Source organism: Gossypium hirsutum, chromosome A03 (genome assembly GCF_007990345.1).
Source record: "Gossypium hirsutum isolate 1008001.06 chromosome A03, Gossypium_hirsutum_v2.1, whole genome shotgun sequence".
Classification (NCBI taxonomy): Eukaryota; Viridiplantae; Streptophyta; class Magnoliopsida; order Malvales; family Malvaceae; genus Gossypium; species Gossypium hirsutum.
In genome coordinates, this window is record NC_053426.1 from 11,640,824 (window position 1) to 11,664,921 (window position 24,098).

General features: G+C 37.1%; 1 non-coding gene across 1 annotated transcript; it reads left to right on the forward strand.

The window, feature by feature from the left end:
- Window positions 1-4,601: 4,601 nt before the first annotated feature.
- LOC121225270 (small nucleolar RNA R71) lies at window positions 4,602-4,708 on the forward strand. The gene has a single exon (XR_005923158.1). It is a non-coding gene; the product is annotated as a small nucleolar RNA R71 (small nucleolar RNA).
- The last annotated feature ends 19,390 nt before the right edge of the window (window positions 4,709-24,098 follow it).

Here is a 24,098-nt window from a genome sequence, read left to right on the forward strand (position 1 = left end):
TTGAGCATTTTATCATGAAAACATAGGTGTCCCCCCTCATCTGAGTAATCACCTTTGATCAAAATATCACAGACTTTAACATCCTCACTAAAGATTCACTCAAATCACTCGAGGTGTTTAAAGACATCAAATAAAGCACTCATTAGTCAATATGAAAAGTTATTACCATAGGCTTGCATGAAAATCAAATCTCCATCACTATATATTGAGGTGATACATCAATCAAAAAGGTCTTTAGAGGGTTGTAACGTGGCTTTGGTTAGGGAGAGAGGTGAGACTTCCTGAATGATGAATGAACTCCTTGAATTGGAGTTATGGAGAATAATCGGCTAAGGTAATGATGAGAGTGGAGGAGGATACTCCGGTGGTGGTAGAAGTTCATTAGTCCATAAGTCCTACGCCAAAAGAATATTATATCTAGTAGTAGCTATGGTCGTGGTCGAGCAGGACATGGCAGTCGTGGAGAACCTTTGCCAGTGGAGTTTTTAGTTCCTATTTGATGATGAGCTTTAGAGCTCTTTATGACTGTGATAAAATCAGGAACTCTTTAGGAAATATAAGGAAGCATAATTACTCGTAATGAAATAGCCAAAAATAAAAATTGTAAAAACTAAAATTAAACTAATAGTAAAGGAAAATGAAATAAAAAGTAATTAAAGAAGATAAATAAAGATAAAAGTGAAAATGAAAATAATAAATAAAAAGTTTTTAAACATAATCATCGCCGGATGGTTCGCGAGGTGGTGGCGGCGATAAGATGTGAAGGTGCTGGCAAATCTGATGAAGAGTAGCATCAATGTGATCAAAACGCTGAAAATACTGCTGCTCAAATCGAGTAAGGCACTCAGAGATGTCAGAGTATGAAGCTGCCGCATGAACTGGACGATGGATGGGTGGTGGCTGAGATGGTGGGTCTTCATGACGTGAAGGGACATCATCAGTAATGTCCTTTGGGTCCTCCTCCTCAATGGACTGGATAAGGCAGTACTGAGGAGGGTAGGTGCCATGTCGTTTCTCAATCATCCTCATATGTAGCATGCTCGAGATTTCCTGTAGGGACACCTAGCTGATGAAAGTGAGGGAGGATGATTGTGCCACTGTGTTGAGGAGCCCAAAGTGCCGAGCCAATCGAGTCACATAGGGCCCGATAGAGATAACTTCTCTCCTATGTCGCTCGTCTGATGGCGGATGGCGAGGGCAATGAAGTAGGCAAGGTTGAAGAAGTGCTCGTTCGCCATGCTCCACAAGAAATAGGTATCGTGAGTGTTGACGACACCGGTGCTCTCTCGTCATCCTATCAAAGTGTGGGCCAAGATGGCGTGTAGGTATCGCAGGGATAGGGCGAGGGCTGACGCCTTAGGGCAGCTAGGATCATAGGTGGCTGAAACAGTGACGAGGTCCTTCTAGCACTTAGAGAGAGAGTAGTAGATGTAGCGATGGAGGGTGTTGAGTTGTTGTCATCCATGAACTCCTCCGTGTATAGCTTTAATGCAATTCCAAACCCTGGTACGCTCAATTGGTGCACTAGACCACCAAGGAGGAACTGGACTATTCCAGGATCGTCGAAGTTTGTCATGATGACTTGACGATGGAAGGTCGGGCAGAGTTCCATCGTGAGCTCGAGGTATGTCTGCTCATTGATCTCAAAGAAGAGCCCCTACGATTTAGTTGTCAGGAGGGCTCGCACCGCGTCAGCCATTTGAATTTGTTCAAGTGCGGCCCAGTCAATGAAGCGGCCCACACTTAGGGGATGAGCCCGTAATATCTGAAATAGTTCCTCTTGGGGTCCCAAGGAGAATTAGAGGAAAGGGTGACGGATCTCAGTGGTAGGACTCGAGGAGGACGTTGATCCTTTCCTTTTCTTCAAAGTGGGGACGGCGATATTCTTGCCACGTGAGGTTGACATAGTATACCTGCAATGACAAGTCAGAATAAAAATAAAATTACTCCCCAATAATAGCACGGAAAAATATGCATGGTAAAACTAATAGAGATATTTCCTAGAAGTCAAGTACGAAAGAACAACTATGCTAAAAGAAAAAAAATAAACCCAATCAAATAAAGTATGTCATTACTATGAAAAGGACTATGAGAGTAATGCTAACGGAAATATCTAGTGAATGAATGCATATGGGTAAGCATGAAATCTATGGAAATAAGAAAAATGGATGAATGTAGCAAAATGTACTGACTAACATTGCAAATTTCTATCATGATAACTATGATTATTTGCTCAAAATAAAACAAAATATCATGAAATAAGTAAAAGAATGAAGAAAATAGAGGGAAAAAAATGAACAAACGCAAGATGGAGGAGCTTTGGATCGTCAAAAGTGGTGTTGTAGTAGGCGCACGGGCGTGGCAGGTAGGGCGTGTGAAGTTGCAGCAGCTAGGGTTAGGGATTTTGAGGAAGGGGATGATGAATAGTGAAGGGTTTATATAGATTTTGGGGCACACAGGTGTGCTAATTTTTGCCCGTGTGTTTTGTAATTTTTTAATTTGGGCACGTTTGAGACTCACACACGTTCGTGCTTTTTGGGCATGTTGGTGCACACGGCCGTGTCGCACGATTGTGTCCTACTTCGTTCGCTTCTCCCACACTCTGTTCCAATGCGCACGCCCGTGTTGTTTTATACACGCCCGTGCTAAATTCTCAGTTTCAACCATGGTTCCTAGACACAAGCGTGTCGTATGCCCGTGTTGGTTTGATAGACTTGCCCATGGCCACGTCGCTTGGCTGTGGCCACTTATCGCATTCCGTGCTAAGGAAAAATTTTGCCCTTTTTTCACATGACTGTATCGCACGGCCGTGTCTCCTTTCGTGCTGTAGGCACTGCCTAATGCACACCCGTGTGCCCTACCGTGTGGATTAGAGAACCTGTATTTCAATGACTCAGTTAGTGATTAGATGTTAAAACTAAAATTTTTAAAGAAGTTAACATCGTTAGTGCTCAGGTGGCTTCTCGAGAAGCGCTTATTTATAGTATAAGCTTGACTTACCTTTCTGGTGCATGGTCATGGTGGTGCGAGGAGTTTACACTCCTCACCCCTTCTATCAATTTTATCAACATAAGGTTTAAAACGAGTACTATTTACCTTAAAAGTGTCTAATTTGGGATGAATTACCTCGACTGTACCATATGGTAAAATACTAAGTATCATAAGAGGGATTGCTCCGTTAGGTTCAGAAGTGGCAATACAAGGGTTTGCTACATTTAGTAGTACTTTGTCTCCAACCTTAAGTTGATTTGGTGAGATATTGAGTTTGTCATGGTGTGGTTTTGGATTATCGTGTGTCTTCGGTTTATGTGTTCGCCATTCATCTAGTTCCTCAATTTATAGCCTTCGTTCTTCATAGATAGGTCCTTTGTCATTATTCGAACATGGCTCAGGTGTGTTCTTTGAACGTGTTTCCTGCCAGAAGGTTTCACCACATAATCCATTTTAATAGTATGGTTTATACAACCACCTCCAATTTTCGATGTGTTACTTGAATTATGAGCTTGAAGGGTGATTGTTTCGTCTCCCACACGAAGTGTGAGTTCACCTGTGCTAACATCAATTATTGTTCTAGCAGTTGCTAAAAAGGGCCTCCCTAAAATTAAAGGAACGTTACTATCCTCCTCTAAGTCTAGAACAACAAAATCAACTAGGAATATAAATTTGTCAATTTTAACGAGTACATCTTCAATAATCCCCCTAGGAAATCTAATTGTTTTATCGGCTAATTGAATACTCATCCTAGTTTGTTTGGGTTTCCCAAGACCTAGTTGTTTAAACATTTTGTAATGCATAACATTGATACTAGCCCCTAAATCAGCCAAAGTATTATTAACATCTAGGCTACCAATTAAACAGGGAATCGTAAAACTCCCTGGATCTTTTAATTCGTTTGCCCGCTTATTCTGTAGTATGGCTGAGCAAACCACATTTAGCTCCACATGCGACGCCTCATCCAACTTCTGCTTATTTGTTAAAAGCTCCTTTAGGAATTTGACTGCTGCCTCGGTATTCTAAAAATGAGTTTTTGACACCGAGATGAATTTTGCTAGCATCTTCTCAAGGTTCGGCTTTTTCTCTTGCTGGTAAGGTTGTTGTTGGTAGCCTGAAGGTGGTGGTTATCTCTGAGTCCCTTGGCCTCCCCATAAGAAATTTGGGTGGTTCCTCCAACCTTCATTGTAAGTATTACTATAAGGATTATTTTGAGATCGAGGATTATTACCCATGTAATTTAACTGCTCGTTCTCCATGTTGTGGCCATAGATGGATATTCTGAATTACTTGATCCACCTCCACTTGCTTTGCACTGCATTACTGGGTGAACATGTGAAGAACCAAGAAAACTGTCAATTTTTCTATTCAAAAGTTCTACCTGATTAGAGAGCATGGTGACCGAATCGACGTTAAAAACACTGGCTGTTTTTGTTGGCTTCGTCCTCATGACCTACCACTGATAATTATTCAGTGACATCTCTTCTATAAATTCATAAGCATCCTCAGATGTCTTATTATTGATAGTTCCACCTACAGCTGCGTCAATCATCTGTCTAGTTGAAGCGTTCATGCCATTGTAAAACGTTTGAACCTGTAGCCAGAGTGGTAACCCATGGTGAGGGCATCTTCGCAACAGATCCTTGTATGTCTCTCATGCATCGTAGAGTGTTTCTAAATCCATCTGCATAAAAGAGGAGATATCATTACGTAATTTGGCTGCTTTAGCTGGAAGAAAATATTTTAATAAAAACTTTTCGATCATTTGTTCCGAAGTAGTGATTGACCCTCGTGGTAACAAGTTCAACCATTGTTTAGCCTTATTCTTCAGCGAAAAGGGAAACAACCGAAGGCGAATGGCATCATCAGAAATGCCATTAATTTTAAAAATTTCGCAAAACTCTAAGAAATTTGCCAAGTGAGTGTTGGGATCCTCGTCCTGCAAACCATCAAACTGAACAAACTATTGGATCATTTGAATGGTGTTAGGTTTCAGTTCAAAATTATTTGCAGCAACAGCAGGCCTAACTATGCTCGATTCAGTTCCTATTAAAGAAGGTTTATCATAATCATACATAGTACGTGGAGCAGGATTCTAATTAGCAGCAATCGCAGGAGGTAGTGGATTTTCTTGGTTTTCAGCCATCTTCTGGGTTGTGGTTGAAGTATCGTCCTTTTGCTCTTCCTCTGTGTATCGTAAGCTTCGCCTTATTTCTTTTCAGTTTTTGCGAACTGTGCAATTGATCTCACTATCAAACAATAATGGTCCCAACGAGTTTCTTCTAGTCATACACTATAAACCTCTGCCAGGAACGAATAAAAGAAAAATTAGAAAACAAAATAAAAATTTAAATTGCAAATAAAGTAGAATGGCTAAAGTAATAAAAATCGAGTGTTCCTAATATCCTAGTTCCCCAGCAACGGCGCCAAAAACTTGATACGTGATATTCGCGACAGGTTTTAAAAATTTATAATTAATCGTTCTTGAAACTAACTATTATCACCATAAAGACAAGTGTACCTATTGAATAGTAGTATAGCTTTAGCAAGACCGGATTGTCGAACCCAAAGGAACCAAGAGTACTAGTAATTACTTTTTTTTTATCTAGCCTAAAAATTAAGGGATTTGTTTATCTAAACTAATTAACTAGACTAAGAGTGCATAGAGAGAAATTGGGGAAAAGCTTTTGGGAAATTTCAATTGATTAAGACAATACCCAAGGAAAAATCCACCTAGACTTCACTTGTTATTTGAATCTGAATCAGACGATTTATTCATTTGACTTGATTTGTAGAAATCCCTAAGTTATATTATTATCTCTCTTGAGACTAATAACGTCTAACCCGAGGTTGATTAATTGAAATCTGTTTCTAATTAACGCCCTAGTGTTGCATTAACTCGATCTATAGATCCCCTTATTAGGTTTCACCCTAATCTGGAAAAATCTTATCACACTATCTCTAGGCGTACAATCAACTCCGCTTAATTACGACAAATTTACTCTTAGACAGGGTCTTTTCCTCCTTTGAATAAGAGCATTAACTTGAATCAATATCCTGGAATATTAAAACAAGAATTAAAAACACATAATTAAGAACAAGTCAAATATTTATCATGCAATTCAGATAATAATAACAAGATCTGTCTTAGGTTTCATTCCCCTCAGGTATTTAGGGGGTTTAGTTCATAATTATAAAAGAAAACATCTCAGAAGAATAATGAATACAAAACATAAAGAAAACCCCAAACCCCTAAATGGAAATTGAAGGGATATCTTTAGTCTTGATGATGAATCCGGCTTCTGAGATGGACCAATCGGCTTCCCTTGAGTAATTCCTTGCTTCCTACTCCGCGTGTCTATTCTAAGTGCCTCTTCCGGTGTTGAAATAGGCTTTAGAATGCCTAAGAGCCCTCAAAAGTCACCTTTTCTGAATAGAGCTATACTTGGGCTCGACAGGGACACGTCCGTGTCCGATTACCCCAGCCCGTGGTCAAGGCTATTGAATAGGCACAGGCGTGTAGTCTACCCATGTAACTCGTGCTTCGATCCTGTCAAATGGACACGGCCGTGTAGCATGTTCGTGTGAGGAAGTCCAAGCCATGTTGATTTCCCATTTAGGTCTATTTTTCCATTTTCGGCCCGTTTCTCGCTCTTTTTACTCTCTTATGCTCACCTAAGTATAAAACATGAAATTAAAGAATTAGGAGCATCGAATTCACCAAATCTAAGGAGAAATCATCCATAAATGTGCTAAGCATGGGTAAAAATATGTATAAATTATGGTTTATCAGTGAGGTTATTGTGTTGAGTCCATTGGGGCAGTCTGTAAGGGTAGATAAACTGTTCAGAGATGTACCTTTAGAGGTTCAAGGAGTTATCTTCTTGGTGGATTTGATGGAACTCCCTTTTGCAGAATTTGAATTAATTCTGGGAAAGGATTGGCTGGTTAAACATCGAGTGAGCTTCGATTGTGCTACGAAATGGATGGTATTGAGAACTGCGAAGGATGATGAGGTAGTTGTAATTAGGGAGCATCGGAATTACTATTCAAATGTGATTTCTGTATTAAGGGCCGATAAATTGGTTCGTAAGGGTTGTGAGGCGTATCTAGCCTACATCGATGTTTCAGATGCTGGGGTTTCTTTTGTTAAGGATATCAAAACAGTTAAAGACTTTCTGGGTGTTTTTCCTAATGAGCTACCTGGGTTACCTCCAAACCTTGAAGTTGAGTTTGGGATTAAGCTCCTGCCTGGTATAGCTCCGATGTCCGTCGCACCACATAGAATGGTACCGAAGGAGCTTGTGGAGCTTAAGGCTCAGATTCAAGAATTATTGGATCTTGGGTTTATCCAACCTAGTGTGTCTCCATGGAGAGCACCGATTTTTTTTGTGAAAAAGAAGGATGGATCCATGCGCATGTGCATCGATTATCGACAACTAGATAAATTGACCGTTAAGAATAAGTACCCCCTACCGAGAAGTGATGCTCTGTTCAACCAGTTCCATGGAGCTTCAGTTTTCTCTAAGATTGATCTTCCATCTGGGTACCATCAACTGAGGGTTAAAGAGACTGATGTTTATATGATAGCGTTTAGGACTCATTATGGTCATTACGAGTTCTTAGTGAAGTCGTTTGGACTGACGAATGCAACAGCGGCTTTTATGGATCTGATGAACCGAGTGTTCTAGCCCTATCTGGATTGGTTCATAATGGTTTTTATTGATGACATCTTGGTGTATTCAAGGACTGAAGATGAACATGATGAACATCTTTGAGTTGTTCTATAGATTCTGAAAGAGAAAAAACTATACGCCAAGTTCAGTAAGTGTGAATTTTAGTTGCGAGAGGTAACATTTTTGGGTCATGTGGTATCTGCTGAAGGGATTAGGGTTTATCCTCAAAAAATTAAAACTTTTCTGGATTTGAAGCTGCCTAAGACTGAATCAGAGATTCACAGTTTTTTGGGACTGGCAGGGTATTATCGATGATTTGTTGAGGGGATTTCATTAATTGCTACACCTCTGACGAAGTTGTTACATAAGGATGTGTCGTTTAACTAGACTGATGTACACCAAGAGAGTTTTGAAAAGCTTAAGAAAGTTTTGACTGAGGCCCCTGTCTTGATACAGCTAGAGTCTGGGAAAGACTTCACTGTTTACAGTGATGCATCACATGTTGGGTTGGGATGTGTGTTGATTGATCGCGTGATTTCGTGATAGGTTTTAAATATCTATAATTAATCATTATTGAAACTAACTATTATTGCGATGTAGGCAAGTGTACCTATTGAACAGTAGTATAGTTTTAGCAAGACCGGATTGTCGAACCCAAAGGAACTAAAAGTACTAGTAATGATTGTTTATTATCTAGCCTAAGAATAAAGAGGTTTTGTTTTAACTAACTAATTATCTAAACTAAGAATTCACAGGGAATGGAATTGGGGAATTGCTTTTGGGAAAATCGATTGAATTAAGACAATACCTAAGGAAAAATCCACCTAGACTGTACTTGTTATTCTGGCTCCGAATCGGACAATTTATTCATTTAACTTGTTCTGTAGAGATCCCTAAGTTATGTTATTATCCCTATTCAAGACTAATAACGTCTAATCCCTAGATTGAATAATTGAGACCTTTCTCTAATTAACACCCTAAGGTTGCATTAACTCGATCTATGGATCCCCTTATTAGGTTTCACCTTAATCCGGCAAAATCTTGTCACCCTATGTCTAGGCGCGCAAACAACTCCGCTTAATTATGACAAATGTACTCTTCGACAGGGTCTATTCCTCCTCTGAATAAGAGCTTATCTTGAATCAGTAACCTAGGATATCAAAACAAGAATTAAGCACACATAATTAAGAACAAGTTAAATATTTATCATACAATTTAGAAAATAATAACAAGATTCGTCTTAGGTTTATTCCCCTTAGGTATTTAGGGGTTTTAGTTCATAGCTAAATAAGAAAACATATCAGAATAATAAAGAATACAAAACATAAAGAAAACCCAAAACTCTTGAAGGGGAAATTAAGGAGAGATCTTCAGTCTTGATGGTGAATCCGGCTTCTGAGATGGATCAATCGGCTTCCTTGGAGTAATTCCTTACTTTCTATTCTGTGTGTCCCTTTTCTTCCTCCTCTAGGGTGTATTTATAGACTTTGGAATGCCTAAGAGCCCTCAAAATTAGCCTTTTCCGAATTGGACTCAACTTCGGCTCAGCAGCGGCAGGCCCGTGTTACACGCCCGTGTGCGATTACTTCAGGCCGTGCTTGAGCCTACCAAATTAACACGATCGTGCGATCTGCCTGTGTGGGGAGGTCTAGGCCGTGTTGATTTCGTACTATGGCCCATTTTCTTTGTTTTTGGCCCGTTTCTCATTCCTTTCGCTCTCCTATGCTCTCCTAAGTATAAAACATGAAATTAAAGCATTAGGAGCATCAAATTCACCAATTCTAATGGGAAATCATCCATAAAATACGTTAAACATGGGGTAAAAATATGTATAATTTATGGTTTATCAAATACCCCCACACTTAAGCATTTGTTTGTCCTTAAGCAAAATTCTCAACTCATAATCAAAATAAATTCTTCTCAATTTATAATTTCTATTGATAATATCTCAAAATAATTTATAGGTAATCATACATTGAGAATTCAACTAAAAGGACATAAAAGTTTTAAACATTCCAAGTTGAGTATTTAATCATGCAAACATAGGTGTCTCCCCTCATCTAAGTAATTACCTTTGATTTAGAATATCACAGAGTTTCACATCCTCACTAAAGATTCACTCAAATCACTCAAGGTGTTTAAGGACAATAAATGAAGCACTCAATAGTCAATAATGAAAATTCATTACCATAGGCTTGCATGAAAATCAAATCTCCACCACTATAATTTAAGATGATACATCAATCAAAATGTATTTAGAGGGTTGTAATGAGGCTTGGTTAGGGGGTGTGGTCACAAGCTGAAAGAAAGGGTTAGAATCAAGATTGAGTTGAAAAATTATTTAACTAGAAAAATATTTAATCATCACTTATGTACAACATAACTCCTTCTCTAACTATGGAATTTAAATACTGAAGCTTACAAACAGAAGATCACTACTAATATGTATACATGTTTTTTTTTTAAGAAAAAGTTAAATAACATAGACAAACTATTAAGAACAAGACATAGCTAAGCAATTTATTCAACTCAAAACTCGATAAAAATAGGGATTAATATAGGGGATTTCAACAATAATGGGTTAAGGGTAATACAAGAAATGGCTGGTTAGGCTCAAGGGGGTTTACTAGGGGTTAATAGTGCAGGTAGGCTTTTCATGGCATGAGTGGGTTAATCCTAAGTGCCTTAATCATTTTGACATATCAAATTAGATGTGTGGTCTCGACATGCATAATCAAGCAAGTTCTAGAATAACAGTTCAATACTGACGCACTCAAAGCAATAATAAACGTGAGCATGAAAGAATTAATAAATGCTCAAAAGGCTCAAGAATCTCACAAAAATTATGGCTTTTTGATGTTTAAAACTTGTGAATTCTAACTCAAAGTAATACTTAAACTTTGGGGAAACAACCTAAAATTTTAAATTCTTAAAAATCAACTTATCATGCTTGATTTTCTAATGTCTTGAAGTTTAAATAGTCAATGCATAAATGCCTATGTTTTAATTCAAGATATACAAATCAACGTCATAAATAAATCAAAATTTATCCTAAATATGATATGAGAGCTTTCCAAGAGAACAAGCCAGTCATTCAGGGATTTTTCTGATAATGAATAAATACCCCCCACACTTAAGATGTACATTGCCCTCAATGTACAAAGATAGATATTAGAATATAAAAATAAGATAGGGAGAGAAGTGAAACTTCCTGTATGATGAATTCCTCGAACTGGAGTTTTGGAGAGTAATCGGTACGAGAGTGGAGGAGGATACTCCGGCGGTGGTAGAGGTTCATAAGTCCTGTACCAAAAGAATATTATATCTAGTGGTAGCTATGGTCGTGGTCGATCAGGACATGGCAGTCGTGGAGAACCTTTCCCAGTGGAGTTTTTAGTTCCTATGCGATTATGAGCTTAAGAGCTCTATATAACTGTGATAAGATCAAAAACTTTTTAGGGGATATTAGGAGGAATAATTACTCATAAATAAATAACCGAAATTGATAATTAAAAATAAAATTCTAAAATATAATAAAAATAAGAAGTAGGTTTAATAAAAATTAAAAACATAAAATAATAAATAAATGTTTTTAAACATCTTCATCGCTGGATGGTTCGCGAGGTGGGACTGGCGATGAGATGTGGAGGTGCTGACAATTCTACTGTAGAGTAGCATCAATGTTTTCAAATTGTTAAAAACACTGCTGCTGGAATCGAGTGAGGTGCTCAGAGATGGTAGCATATGAAGCCGCCACATGAACTGGACGAGAGGGTGGTAATGGCTGAGTCGGTGGGTCCTCGTACTGTGGAGGGACATCATTAGGAATGTCCTTGTAGGCCTCCTCCTCGGTAGATTGGGTGAGACGATATTGAGGAGGGTAGGTTCCTCGGTGCTTTTCGATTATCCTCATGCTAAGCATGCTAGAGATGCCTTGTGGAGACATCTTGCCAATGAGGGTTAAGGATGATTCTTAGGCTGCAGTGCTGAGGAGCCCAAAGTGTCGAGCCAACTGAGTAACATAGGGGCCAATGGAGATGACCCCCTTCCTATGTCGTTCCGTCTGGTGCTGAATCACGAGGGCGATGAAATAGGCAAGGTCGATGACGTGCCCGTGGTGTAACACCCCTATCCCGTAACCGTTGTCGGAATAGGAAAGGGGTATTACCAGACTTGTAACTCATGTCAGAACAGTAAAATTTTAAACTTTTTCTTGAAATAAAGATCATTCATTTAGATAAATGCTAAATACAGCCAGGGATAAAATTAAACTTCTATAAGTACACAGTCAAAGGATGCCATTTTCGCATGGCTTATATACATTAACCAGAATATTATTCTGCTATTAGTCTATTCTATACATGCCATAAAATAATCCAAAACATAGCAGTACCAAACAGTGGATAGTGATAGTGTGACGAGTTGTTGACGATTCCTGAGCAAAGGCCAAATTTGACAATCTATAAAACAGAGAAACGTAACAACAGAGTAAGCTTTCAAGGCTTAGTAAGTCTTAAGTAAAACAATTAACTTTGCTGGATTAAATACATTTATAACTTACACAAAATCCAAGTGAAGTCTCGATGGGCTTAATAAGCCTACACAAGTACATAATACATACCTGGCCAACTTAATGTGCTGAACATCCGTAATTGTTGATTTATTACTAAGTCGCTTAAGATTAGGCCTTACACAAATCACGTTTTGAAATGTCAAGATATATCACCATTCGGTCAAATAGATTAAACCCTATGTATGCACATGTAATTCATCTATTTCATCCAAATTTAAGAGTATATACCCCTTCGCATTTAAAAAAAAACATCAATGCTATTTTTGTTTAGTTTAATCAGTCGAACTAAAACATAACACTATAATCACATTCAGTTTCCATATTTGGAAACACATATTCATGTTTTCATATTACATAAACAATTTGATACAGTCAATACTCGTTGAATATAACTTATAACCATCTCATAAGTGATTCCCCAAGTACATTTGTAATACAAACGAAATCGAATTCACATAGCAAGTAAGTATCACTTACCATATACTTAACCTTTGTACACTTACTGTTTCCATAGTTACCAATTACCAATTCAATCTTTCAATACCTTTAACCACTTAATCATATGCACTCATTTCGTGCACATACATAAATGTATATATGTATTTAGGAGATTAGTTCTTTAGTTCATATTCACATTAATATTTCAAATAAAACATAACACTATAATCACATGTTACCACATTTCACACAAACTATCACCATTGTAATTCATTAACCTCATTCGAACATAAGCATATAGCGTATACCTTAACTTCATGTCCTAATATCATTCGACTTTAATACATATTTATATATATATCTATATATATCCCTTTCAATAAACTTCCAACTAAATAAGAAAATACACATATGACTTACATTCTTCTCATGACAACCATTCGGCTAAACAACATATAAGTCACTACACCTTCAATTTATAAAACTATCAACACATATTACATATACATTGCTTACGTTTATAAAATAGCCATTTGGATAACTGGCACACATTTAAATTTTAGCCATTTTGGGCTCACCACCTATATATTTATCTTGTGCATCAATTCAGCAATAGCTTATAAGCAACTCAATTAGTTTCATCAATGTTTACAACAAAATCACAGATTCACAAGCTGTTTTCTTGAACAACAATCATTAGATTATTTGTAACTGGAGCTACGGAACTTCAAATGAAGTACCGTAAATTTTTCCTGAAAATATACTCATATATCTTCTATCCATAAAATTTTCATGATTTTTGGTTTGGCCAATCAAAACCAGAATTTTCTTAAAGTTTCCCCTATTTCACTGATCAACTATACTGACCACTCTTCACTACAAATCAAATTTCTCATTGTACAGATTTCAAAATATGTTCTTGTTTATTTCATTTGAAACTAGACTCATTAAGGAGTTTAAGAATATAAATTTTATCTTATAACAATTTTTGTACTATTTATAATGATTTTCTAAAAACAGAACAGGGGATTTCAGATTCATTCTGACACTGTCACACACAACTTTAAATATCTCTCTATAGGAAATTCCTTTGCTTACACAGTTTATTTTATAAGAAACTAGACTCATTGAGCTTTGATTACATATTTTATTCAGTCTCTAATTCCACTCCAACAATTTATGGTGATTTTCAAAATCACGCTACTGCTGCTGTCCTAAGCAGATTATTACAATTTGCTCTTAAATTTCCAAGTCCAAACACTTAAGAACTTAGCATTTGAGTTTAAAACATATCATCATATATAAGTACTTCTTATTATCACATACAAATCATAATTTAAATATAACTTTTCTAATAACAAATCGGCTAAGGCTCATAGAAGTAACTTATTCCTTATCATTTTACTATAGGTAATTACACCAATTCATAGTCCCATCTTTACCCGTATTCCATATCATTCTTCATTATAACTAAACTTATATGCTAGAAACTTACCTCGGATGTTGTCGAACGATTTCAACGGCTATTCGATTACTTTTTCCTTTCCCCTATCCAACTTTGATCCTCTAAGCTCTTGAGCTAAATCAAACAAATTTACTTCCCAATCAAACATAGTCATACGGCATCCATATACATTTTAAAACCAATTCATTTGAATCAATTGACCACTTAAGTCTATTATCATTCGTTTTCAAATTTGTGTACTTGATAAGTCACATTAAACAATTATATATGTAACTTTAATACATATTTATATTCGAATGTCTCACTGACACAAGGCGTATACATAAGGCATTAACATACATATAAATATATTTTAGTCGATTACTCAAGTTATGCACAACATGTATATATATACACTCTCATATTCATTATTATAAATATTGCCGAATACTCATTTAATAATCAACTCATATACTCATACAGGGACGATTTGAAATTTCCTTTAACCAATTATACAATCGGCAATGGCTACAATAACTTAACAAGCCTTAGAAACTTCTTTAACCTTTTAAATTCGTCTTATTACCCCTAAAGTCCGAATGCACACATAACAAAATATAATGCCAAAACGCCATTAACTAATAAAATCACACATACACAATTTATATAGAAATTTCATCCTTACAATGTATATAATTCATTTGGCCATTCATCACTCACCTAACAAAACTTCATATCAAATTCCTATGACCGATCACACATATACTTACATTCCAATATTCGTAATATTCAAAATCACATTCTAAATAAAATAGTCATGAACAATGCCGAATCCTCAAGTGTTCAAACATAAATTTTTACTTAATTCAAAACATATAAACAACATTTGTTCAAGACATCAAACCTCTTTAATTTCGGCTATTACTAATATAAACATTCACAAATCATATTCTTAGGAAGACCAATTTCTTTCCACAACACATTCATCATCAATACTTAGATGAAACAACCAAAATTCCTTCCTTTATACCCTAGCCGAATGCTCCAATCATCTATCAAAATTACAAATTTTAGCATGGGCTAAGTAAGAACCATGATTATTTACCTAAAACAAGGTAAAATTTCACAATTTAACATAATATACTAACCTCCTTAATGACTCAAGTGACCAAAAATTCTTCCCTCCCTTTCTTTCTTTCCTTCGGCCAAGATGAACAAGAATGGAGCTTTATTTTTTTCACCCTTTTTTTTTATTCCTTAACAATATAAATTATACAACCATCATAAGTAATTATTTATGTCTATTTTTAATATAAATTCCTCATCATGGCCGGCCACTGTAAACAAAAAGGAATATTTGACATGCAAGTACAAGCATTTTATAACATGCATTAATAGGCCACTTTAACATTTACCTAGCACATTTCTAAATTTTCTCACACAAGTCCTATTTAATAAATTTCACATACTATTAACAAAATTTAAGTATGAAATTTTCACACATGCATATTCATATATAATAATCATCAAATATGTCGGTTAATTATTTTTATGACTCGATTTTGTGGTCCCGAAACCACTTTCCGACTAGGGTCAAATTAGGGATGTCACAACTCTCCCCCTCTTTAGGGATTTTCGTCCCTGAAAATCTTACTAGCGACTACGTTAGGATAACGTTCTCTTATTTTAAAACAATTACATAACATCAACTCAGATATTCATAACCCACATTTTCATTCATATATATATATATATAAGCCATAACATGGCCGAAAGTATACATGTTCTTAAACATCCTAATGAATATCCTTTATAACATTATCATATCTAAATATTCAACTTAACTTATTTCCAAAAGAAGATCAACTTCCACGTACTTGAACATTTAGTTCATTTAATACATCCAATCATATTTAAAGTTACCCGTATACAGTCGAATAGGCATAAAGCTTAACACGATTTGGAGCCAGAATAACAAGTAAAGTCTAGGTGGATTCTTCATTAGGTATTGTCTTAATTCAATCATTTTTCCAAAAGTAATTCCCTAATTCTATTTTCTATGAATTCTTTGTTTAGATAATTAGCTAGTTAAACAAAACCCCCTTTATTCTTAGGCTAGATAATAAAAAGACAGTCATTAATAGTACTTTTAGTTCCTTTGGGTTCGACAATCTGGTCTTGCTAAAATTATACTACTGTTCGATAGATACACTTGCCTACATCATGATAATAGTTAGTTCAAGAACGATTAATTATAAATATATAAAACTTACCTATCACGAAAGTCGCGATCACCTGTCTAATACTAAATTTGTCATAATTAAGCAGAGTTGACTACACGCCTAGAGATAGGGTGACAAGATTTTGCCAGATTAGGGTGAAACCTATAAGGGGATCCATAGATCGAGTTAATGCAACACTAGGGCATTAATTAGAAAGAGATTTCAATTAATCAACCTAGGGTTAGATGTTATTAGTCTCGAGAGAGATAATAATATAACTTAGGGATTTCTACAAATCAAGTCAAATGAATAAATCGTCTGATTCAGAGTCAAATGACAAGTGAAGTCTAGGTGGATTTTTCCTTGGGTATTGTCCTAATCAATCAAGTTTTCCCAAAAGCTTTTTCCCAATTTCTCTCTGTGCACTCTTAGTTTAGTTAATTAGTTTAGATAAGCAAATCCCTTAATTTTTAGGCTAGATAATAAAAAGAAAGTAATTACTAGTACTCTTGGTTCCTTTGGGTTCGACAATCCGGTCTTGCTAAAGCTATACTAGTATTCGATAGGTACACTTGCCATCAACATGATAATAGTTAGTTTCAAGAACGATTAATTATAAATTTTTAAAACTTGTCATGAAAATGACGTATCACCTGTGCTCAAGACTGATAAAACAACACGGGCGTGGGAGAAGCGAACGAAGTAGGACACGGTCGTGTGCACCAACACGGCCAAAGAGCATGGGCATGTGACGAATTTCAGACGCGTCCAAACTTAAAAATTGCAAAAGCCACAGGCTAAAATTAGGGCACAAGGGCGTGCCCCATGGCCGTGTGCCCCAAAATCTATATAAGCACCTCACTATTCATCATCTCCTTCCCTAAAATCCCTAACCCTAGCTGCCGCAACTCTTGCCCACGCCCTCCTTACCACGCCCGTGCGCCGACCGAAGCTCTTCCATCATATGTTTGTCTACTCTTTTCTCTCTATTCTCTTCAAATATTTTACTTATTTCATGATTTTTTATTATTTTATTTGACCATTTTGGGTAAATATTTATGGTTATAATGATAGTAATACTTATGCTCTTTGTTAGAAATTTTCCATTTAAGTCAATTCATTATGCTACATTTATCCATTTTTCTTGTTTACATGGATTTCATGCTTACCCACACCATATTTCATATTATCAAACCCACATGCATTCATTCACTAGATATTCCATTTAGCACTATTCCCATTTTCCTATTATTAATAATGATTTCCGTTAGGATTTAGTTACTTTTCATCTTACCTATTACCTATGATGCCCATGAAGTATTCTTTTTTAATGTTAACATACTTGCATACCTCTCCATTCCATCCTTGGGGAGCATTGTTTTAACTTCGACTTTTCATTGCAGGTATACCATGTCAACCTCACGTGGCAAAAAGACTGCTGTCCCCGCTTTGAAGAAGAGGAAAGGAGAAACGTCATCCTCGAGTCCTACCGTTGAGATTCGCCACCCTTTTATTCAGGTTCCCTTAGGACCCCAAGAAGAACTCTTTTAGATACTTCGCACTCAACCCTTAGGTGCGGGTCGCTGTATTGACTGGGCCGCACTTGAACAAGTCCAAATGGCTGATGCGGTCAAAGCCCTTCTGTCGACTGATCTATAAGAGCTCTACTTTGGGATCATCGAGTCGAAGTACCTTGAGCAGGAATGAGGAGTATAAACTCCTCAAACCACCATGACCATTCACTGAAGAGGTAAGTCGACCTTAGACTATAAATAAGCACTTCTCGGGAGGCAACCCGAGCACTAACAATATTAATTTCTTTAAATTTTGGTATTTAACTCCTAACTTACCAATAGAAATCTTGAATACAGGTGTTTTCATAGAGACACGGTCAAGCACACGGGCGTGCGTAAGGCCGTGTGAAAATAGGGCAAAAGATTTCCCCAACACGGGCTACGATTAAACACCACGACCGTACGATATAGCTGTGGTCAAGCCTGCCAAAACAACACGGGCGTGCGACACGCCCGTGTGGAAGACTCGTGGTTGAAACTGAGAAACTAGCACGGGCGTGAGACACGCCCGTGTCTAACACCCGTGGTCAAACCTGTTAAATTAACACGGGCATGGGGCTTGCACACACGGTGTGGGAGAAGCGAACGAAGCTAGATATGATCGTATGACACGGCCGTGTGAACCCACACGCCCAAGGAACACGGGCGTGTACTAAATTTTAGACGCGCCCAAATTTTAAATTCGCGAATCACACGGGCTGAATTTGGGGGACACGGGCGTGTGACATGGCCGTGTGCCCAAAAATCTTTAAATACTTTACACTACTCAATTTCTTCTCCATTCAAAAACCCTAACCCTAGCCGCTGCAACTCCACACGGCCCTCCTACCACGCCTGTGCGCCGCCTTCAACTTCATTTTTTACGTTCAATCTCTCTCCCTTAGCATTTGTTTACTCCCTTCACTTCTATTTTACTCATTACTAATTCTTATTATTAGCATAATCTTCATTGCTTTTGAACTATTTTTCATTTTGCTCATTATTTTATCCTTTAGTTTGCATTCTTAGGTTAGTTATTATACAATGCATGTTAAAATCAAGTGATTAGTGAAACTTCATACCCATGACTTTACCATGCCCATCCTCATGACATTTCCATGCCAATGTCTCTCATGTAATTTGCATTTTTAAATTATTTATCATACATTTCATGTTGTTAGGAAAGCTTCATTCTTTTGTCTTACATATGCCATTACTACATACAATGATAAAGTCATGAAATTATTATATTAGTTATGTTTGGTTGTGGCTGAAATTCAGCTTTTTAATTCAAAATTGTATTCCTTCTACTTTGACCACTCATCAAGATGACTTGATGATTCTGATTGCAGGTACCATGTCGTCTTCAAGAGGAAAGAAAACCACCGTACCAGCCTCGAAGAAAAGGAAGGGAGCGTCATCTTCCGTGGGTCCAATCGTAAAAATTCGTCACCCTCTCCAACCTTAATTGCAGGCCGTTACATTGATTGGGCTGCCATAAAACAAGTTCAGATGGCTGACGCGATTTGGGCTCTCCTAACCACCGACCCTTGGGAGCTGTTTTTCGGGATTATCAAGCCGACATACCTCGAGCTCACAATGGAACTCTGCTCAACGTTCCATATTCAAACTGTAATGATAAGGTAGGATGATCCCGGCATGGTTAAATTTCGCCTAGGCAGATTAATCCACCAGCTAAGCGTCCTAGAGTTTGGTGCGGCACTAGGCTTATATATAGAGGAGTTCAGGGAGGAGAATGAACTACATGCTCTCAGTCGCCACATACATTTCTCTCCCTCGAAGTGCTAACACACTTTAGCCCCTAGCACAGGCTCGTCCAATCCTAGCCGCTCCAAGGCATTAGTTCTCCTACCATCCCTGAGGTACTTATACGCTATTTTAGCTCACACGATTATAGGGAGGCGAGAGAGCACTGGCGTCGTCAACACCCAAGACATCTACTTCTTTTGGTGCATGTCGCAAGGGCACGTCATCGACCTTGCCTATTTCATCTCCCTTGCAATTCAGCACTAGACGGAGTGGCATCGGAAAGGGGTCATCTCCATTGGCCCCTACGTGACTAGGCCGGTGTGACACTTTGGGCACCTCGACACCGCAGCCCAAGAATCATCCCTCACCCTCATCGGCCAGATGTCTCCACAAGGCATCTCGAGCATGTTTAGCATGAGGATGATCGAGAGGCACCGAGGAACCTACCCTCCCCAGTATCGTCTTGCCCAACCTACCGAGGAAGAGGTCTACGAGGACATTCTTGATGATGTCCCACCACAACACGAGGACCCACCGACTCAGCCACCACCACCCTCTCGTCCAGTTCATGCGGCGGCTTCATATGCTGACATATCTGAGCGCCTCACCCGATTCAAGCAGTAGTGTTTTCAACGATTTGACAACATTGATGCTACTCTTTAGCAGATTTGTCAGCACTTCCACATCTCATCGCCAGTCCCACCTCACGAACCATCCAGCGATGAAGATGTTTAAAAATATTTATTTATTTTATGTTTTTAATTTTTATTGAAACTACTTTTTATTTTATTAGATTTTAGAAATTTTATTTTTAATTATTAAATTCGGTTATTTTTTTTTTGAGTAATTATTCTTCCTAATATCCCCTAAATAGTTCTTGATTTTATCACAATTATATAGAGGTCTTAAGCTCATCGTCACATAGGAACTACAACTCCACCGGGAAAGGTTCTCTACCACTACTATGTCCTGATTGACCACAACCATAGCTACCACTAGATATAATATTCTTTTGGCGCAAGACTTATGGCCTAATGAACCTCTACGACCGCCAGAGTATCCTCCTCCACTCTCGAACCGATTCCTCTCCAGAACTCCAGTTCGAGGATTTCATCATACAGGAAGTTTCACTTCTCTCCCTATCTTATTTTTATACTCTAATATCTATCTTTGTACATTGAGGGCAATGTACATCTTAAGTGTTGGGGGTATTTATTTCATTATCAGAAAAAAAAACCCTGAATAATCACCTTGTTCTCTTGAAAAACTCTCATATCATAATTAGGGAAAATTTTAATTGATTTATGATTTTGATTGATATATCTTGAATTAAAACATAGGCATTTATGCATTGATGGTTTAAACTTTAAGACATTAAAGAATCAAGCATGAGAAGTTGATTTTTAAGAATTTAAAATTATAGGTTGTTTCCCTAAGTCTAGGTATTACTTTGAATTGGAATTCACGAGTCTAAACATCAAAAAGCCATAATTTTTGTGAGATTTTTGAGCCTTTTGAGCATCTATTAATCCTTTTATGCTCACTTTTATTATTGCTTTGAGTGCGTCAGTATTGAACTGTTATTCTAGAACTTGCTTGATTATGCATGACGAGACTACACCATTTGGTTTGATATATCAAAATGATTAAGGCACTTAGGATTAAACCACTCATGCCATGAAAAGCCTACCTCCACGATTAACCCCTAGTAAACCCCCTAGAGCCTAACAAGCCATTTCTTGTATTACCCTTAATATTAACCTTTAACCCATTATTGTTGAAATTCCCTAATTTAATCCCTATTTTTGTCAAGATTTCAGTTGAGGAAATTTATTAGCTATGTCTTGTTTGTAATAAGTTAGTCTATCAATATTTAACTTTTTCTTAAAAAAAAAACTATGTATACATATCTATCATTTCATATTCTGAGAGAAGCTCTATTGTACGCAAGTGAAGATTAACTCTTTTTCTATTTAGGCAATTTTTCAATTCAATCTCGATTCTAACCCTTTCTTTCAGTTTGTGACCACACCCCCTAACCAAGCCGCACTACAATCCTCTAAAGACCTTTTGATTGATGTATCATCTTAAATTATAGTGATGGAGATTTGATTTTCATGCAAGCCTATGGTAATAACTTTTCATTATTGACTATAGAGTGCTTTATTTAATGTCTTTAAACACCTCGAATGATTTGAGTGAATCTTTAGTGAGGATGTGAAACTCTGTGATATTCTGAATCAAAGGTAATTACTTGATGCGGAGAGACACCTAGTTTGCATGATTAAATACTCAACTTGGAATGTTTGAAACTTTTATGTCTTTTTAATTGAATTCTCAATGTATGATTACCTATGGATTATTTTGAGATATTATCGATAAGAATTATAAGTTGAGGAGAATTTATTTTGATTATGAGTTGAGGATTTTGCTTGAGAACAAGCAAATGCTTAAGTGTGGGGGTATTTGATAAACCGTAAATTATACATATTTTTACCCCATGTTTAATGATTTTATGGATGATTTCTCATTAGAATTGGTGAATTTGATGCTCCTAATGCTTTAATTTCATGTTTTAAACTTAGGAGAGCATAGGAGAGCGAAAGGAACGAGAAATAGGCCAAAAACAGAGAAAATGGGCCAAAGTACGAACTTAACACGGCCTAGACTTCCTCACACAGGCAGACCACACAGCCGTGTCAATCTGACAGAATCTAAGCACAACTCACATGGGTATAGCACACACCTGTGCCATCCTAACAGGCTCGAACATGGCCTGAAGTAATCGCACACGGGCGTGTCCCTGCCGAGCCCAAGTTGAGTCCAATTCTGAAAAGGCTAATTTTGAGGGCTAAAAGGCATTCCAAAGGCTATAAATACACCCTAGAAGAGGAGAAAAGGGGACACACAGAATAGGGAGTAAGAAATTACTCCAAGGAATCCGATTGATTCATCTCAGAAGCCATATTCATCATCAAGACTGAAGATCTCTCCTCAATTCCCCTTCAGGAGTTTTGGGTTTTCTTTATGTTTTGTATTCTTTATTTTTCTGAGATGTTCTCTTATTTAGTTATGAACTAAATCCCCTAAATACCTAAGGGGAATGAAACCTAAGATGAATCTTGTTATTATTTTCTGAATTGTATGATAAATATTTAACTTGTTCTTAATTATGTATTTTTAATTCTTGTTTTGATATCCCAGGATACTAATTCAAGATAAGCTCTTATTCAGAGGAGGAATAGACCCTATCTAAGGGTACATTTATCATAATTAAGCGGAGTTGATTGCGCGCTTAGACAAAGGGTGACAAGATTTTTCCAAATTAGGGTGAAACCTAATAAGGGGATCCATAGATCGAGTTAATGCAACCTTAGAGTGTTAATTAGAGAAAAGTCTCGGTTATTCAATCTAGGGATTAGACGTTACTAAGCCTTGAATAGGGATAATAATATAACTTAGGGATCTCTTGTTCTCTATGGAACAAGTTGAATGAATAAATCGTCCGATTCGGAGCCATAATAACAAGTAAAGTATAGGTGGATTTTTCCTTAGGTATTGTCTTCATTCAATCGATTTTCCCAAAAGCAATTCCCTAATTCTATTCTCTGTGAGTTCTTAGTTTAGATAATTAGTTAGTTAAAAACAAAACCCCATTATTCTTAGGCTAGATAATAAAAGACAGTCATTACTAGTACTTTTAGTTCCTTTGGGTTCGACAATCCGGTCTTGCTAAAACTATACTACTATTTGATAGGTACACCTGCCTACATCACGATAATAGTTAGTTTCAAGAATGATTAATTATAATTATTTAAAACCTATCACGAAATATCACGATCAAAAATCATTATTTGCACTGAGGGCAATGAACGCCCAATTGGCCTTGTTAGAGGATGGTTTGATTCTAGCTGAGTTAAAAGCTAGACCGACGTCTCTCCATGAAATTCGTAAAGTTCAGATGAGTGACAGTGAATTGTTAGCTAAGAGAACTCAGTGTGAAACGGGTATTGAATCAGATTTTCATATTGATTCTACTGGTTGCTTGAAGTTTCAGGATAGGATTTGTGTTCCTAAGGATAACGAATTGATTTGAAAAATTTTAATCGAGGCATATAGTGGTTGTTTGTTGGTACACCCCGAAATCACGAAAATGTACAATGATTTGAAGAAAATGTATTAGTGGCCAGGGATGAAAAGAGACATTTCGAAGTTTGTATCAAAATGCTTAGTGTGCCATCAAGTGAAAGCCGAACGCCAAGTACCTTCGAGTTTACTTCAGTCTATCATGGTCTCCGAGTGGAAGTGGGTTCAAATTACTATGAATTTTGTAACGGGTTTTTTGATAACTCCAAGAAAGAAAGATGCCGTATGGGTTATGGTTGATCGACTAACAAAGTCGGCTCACTTTGTCCCGGTGCGAATGGACTT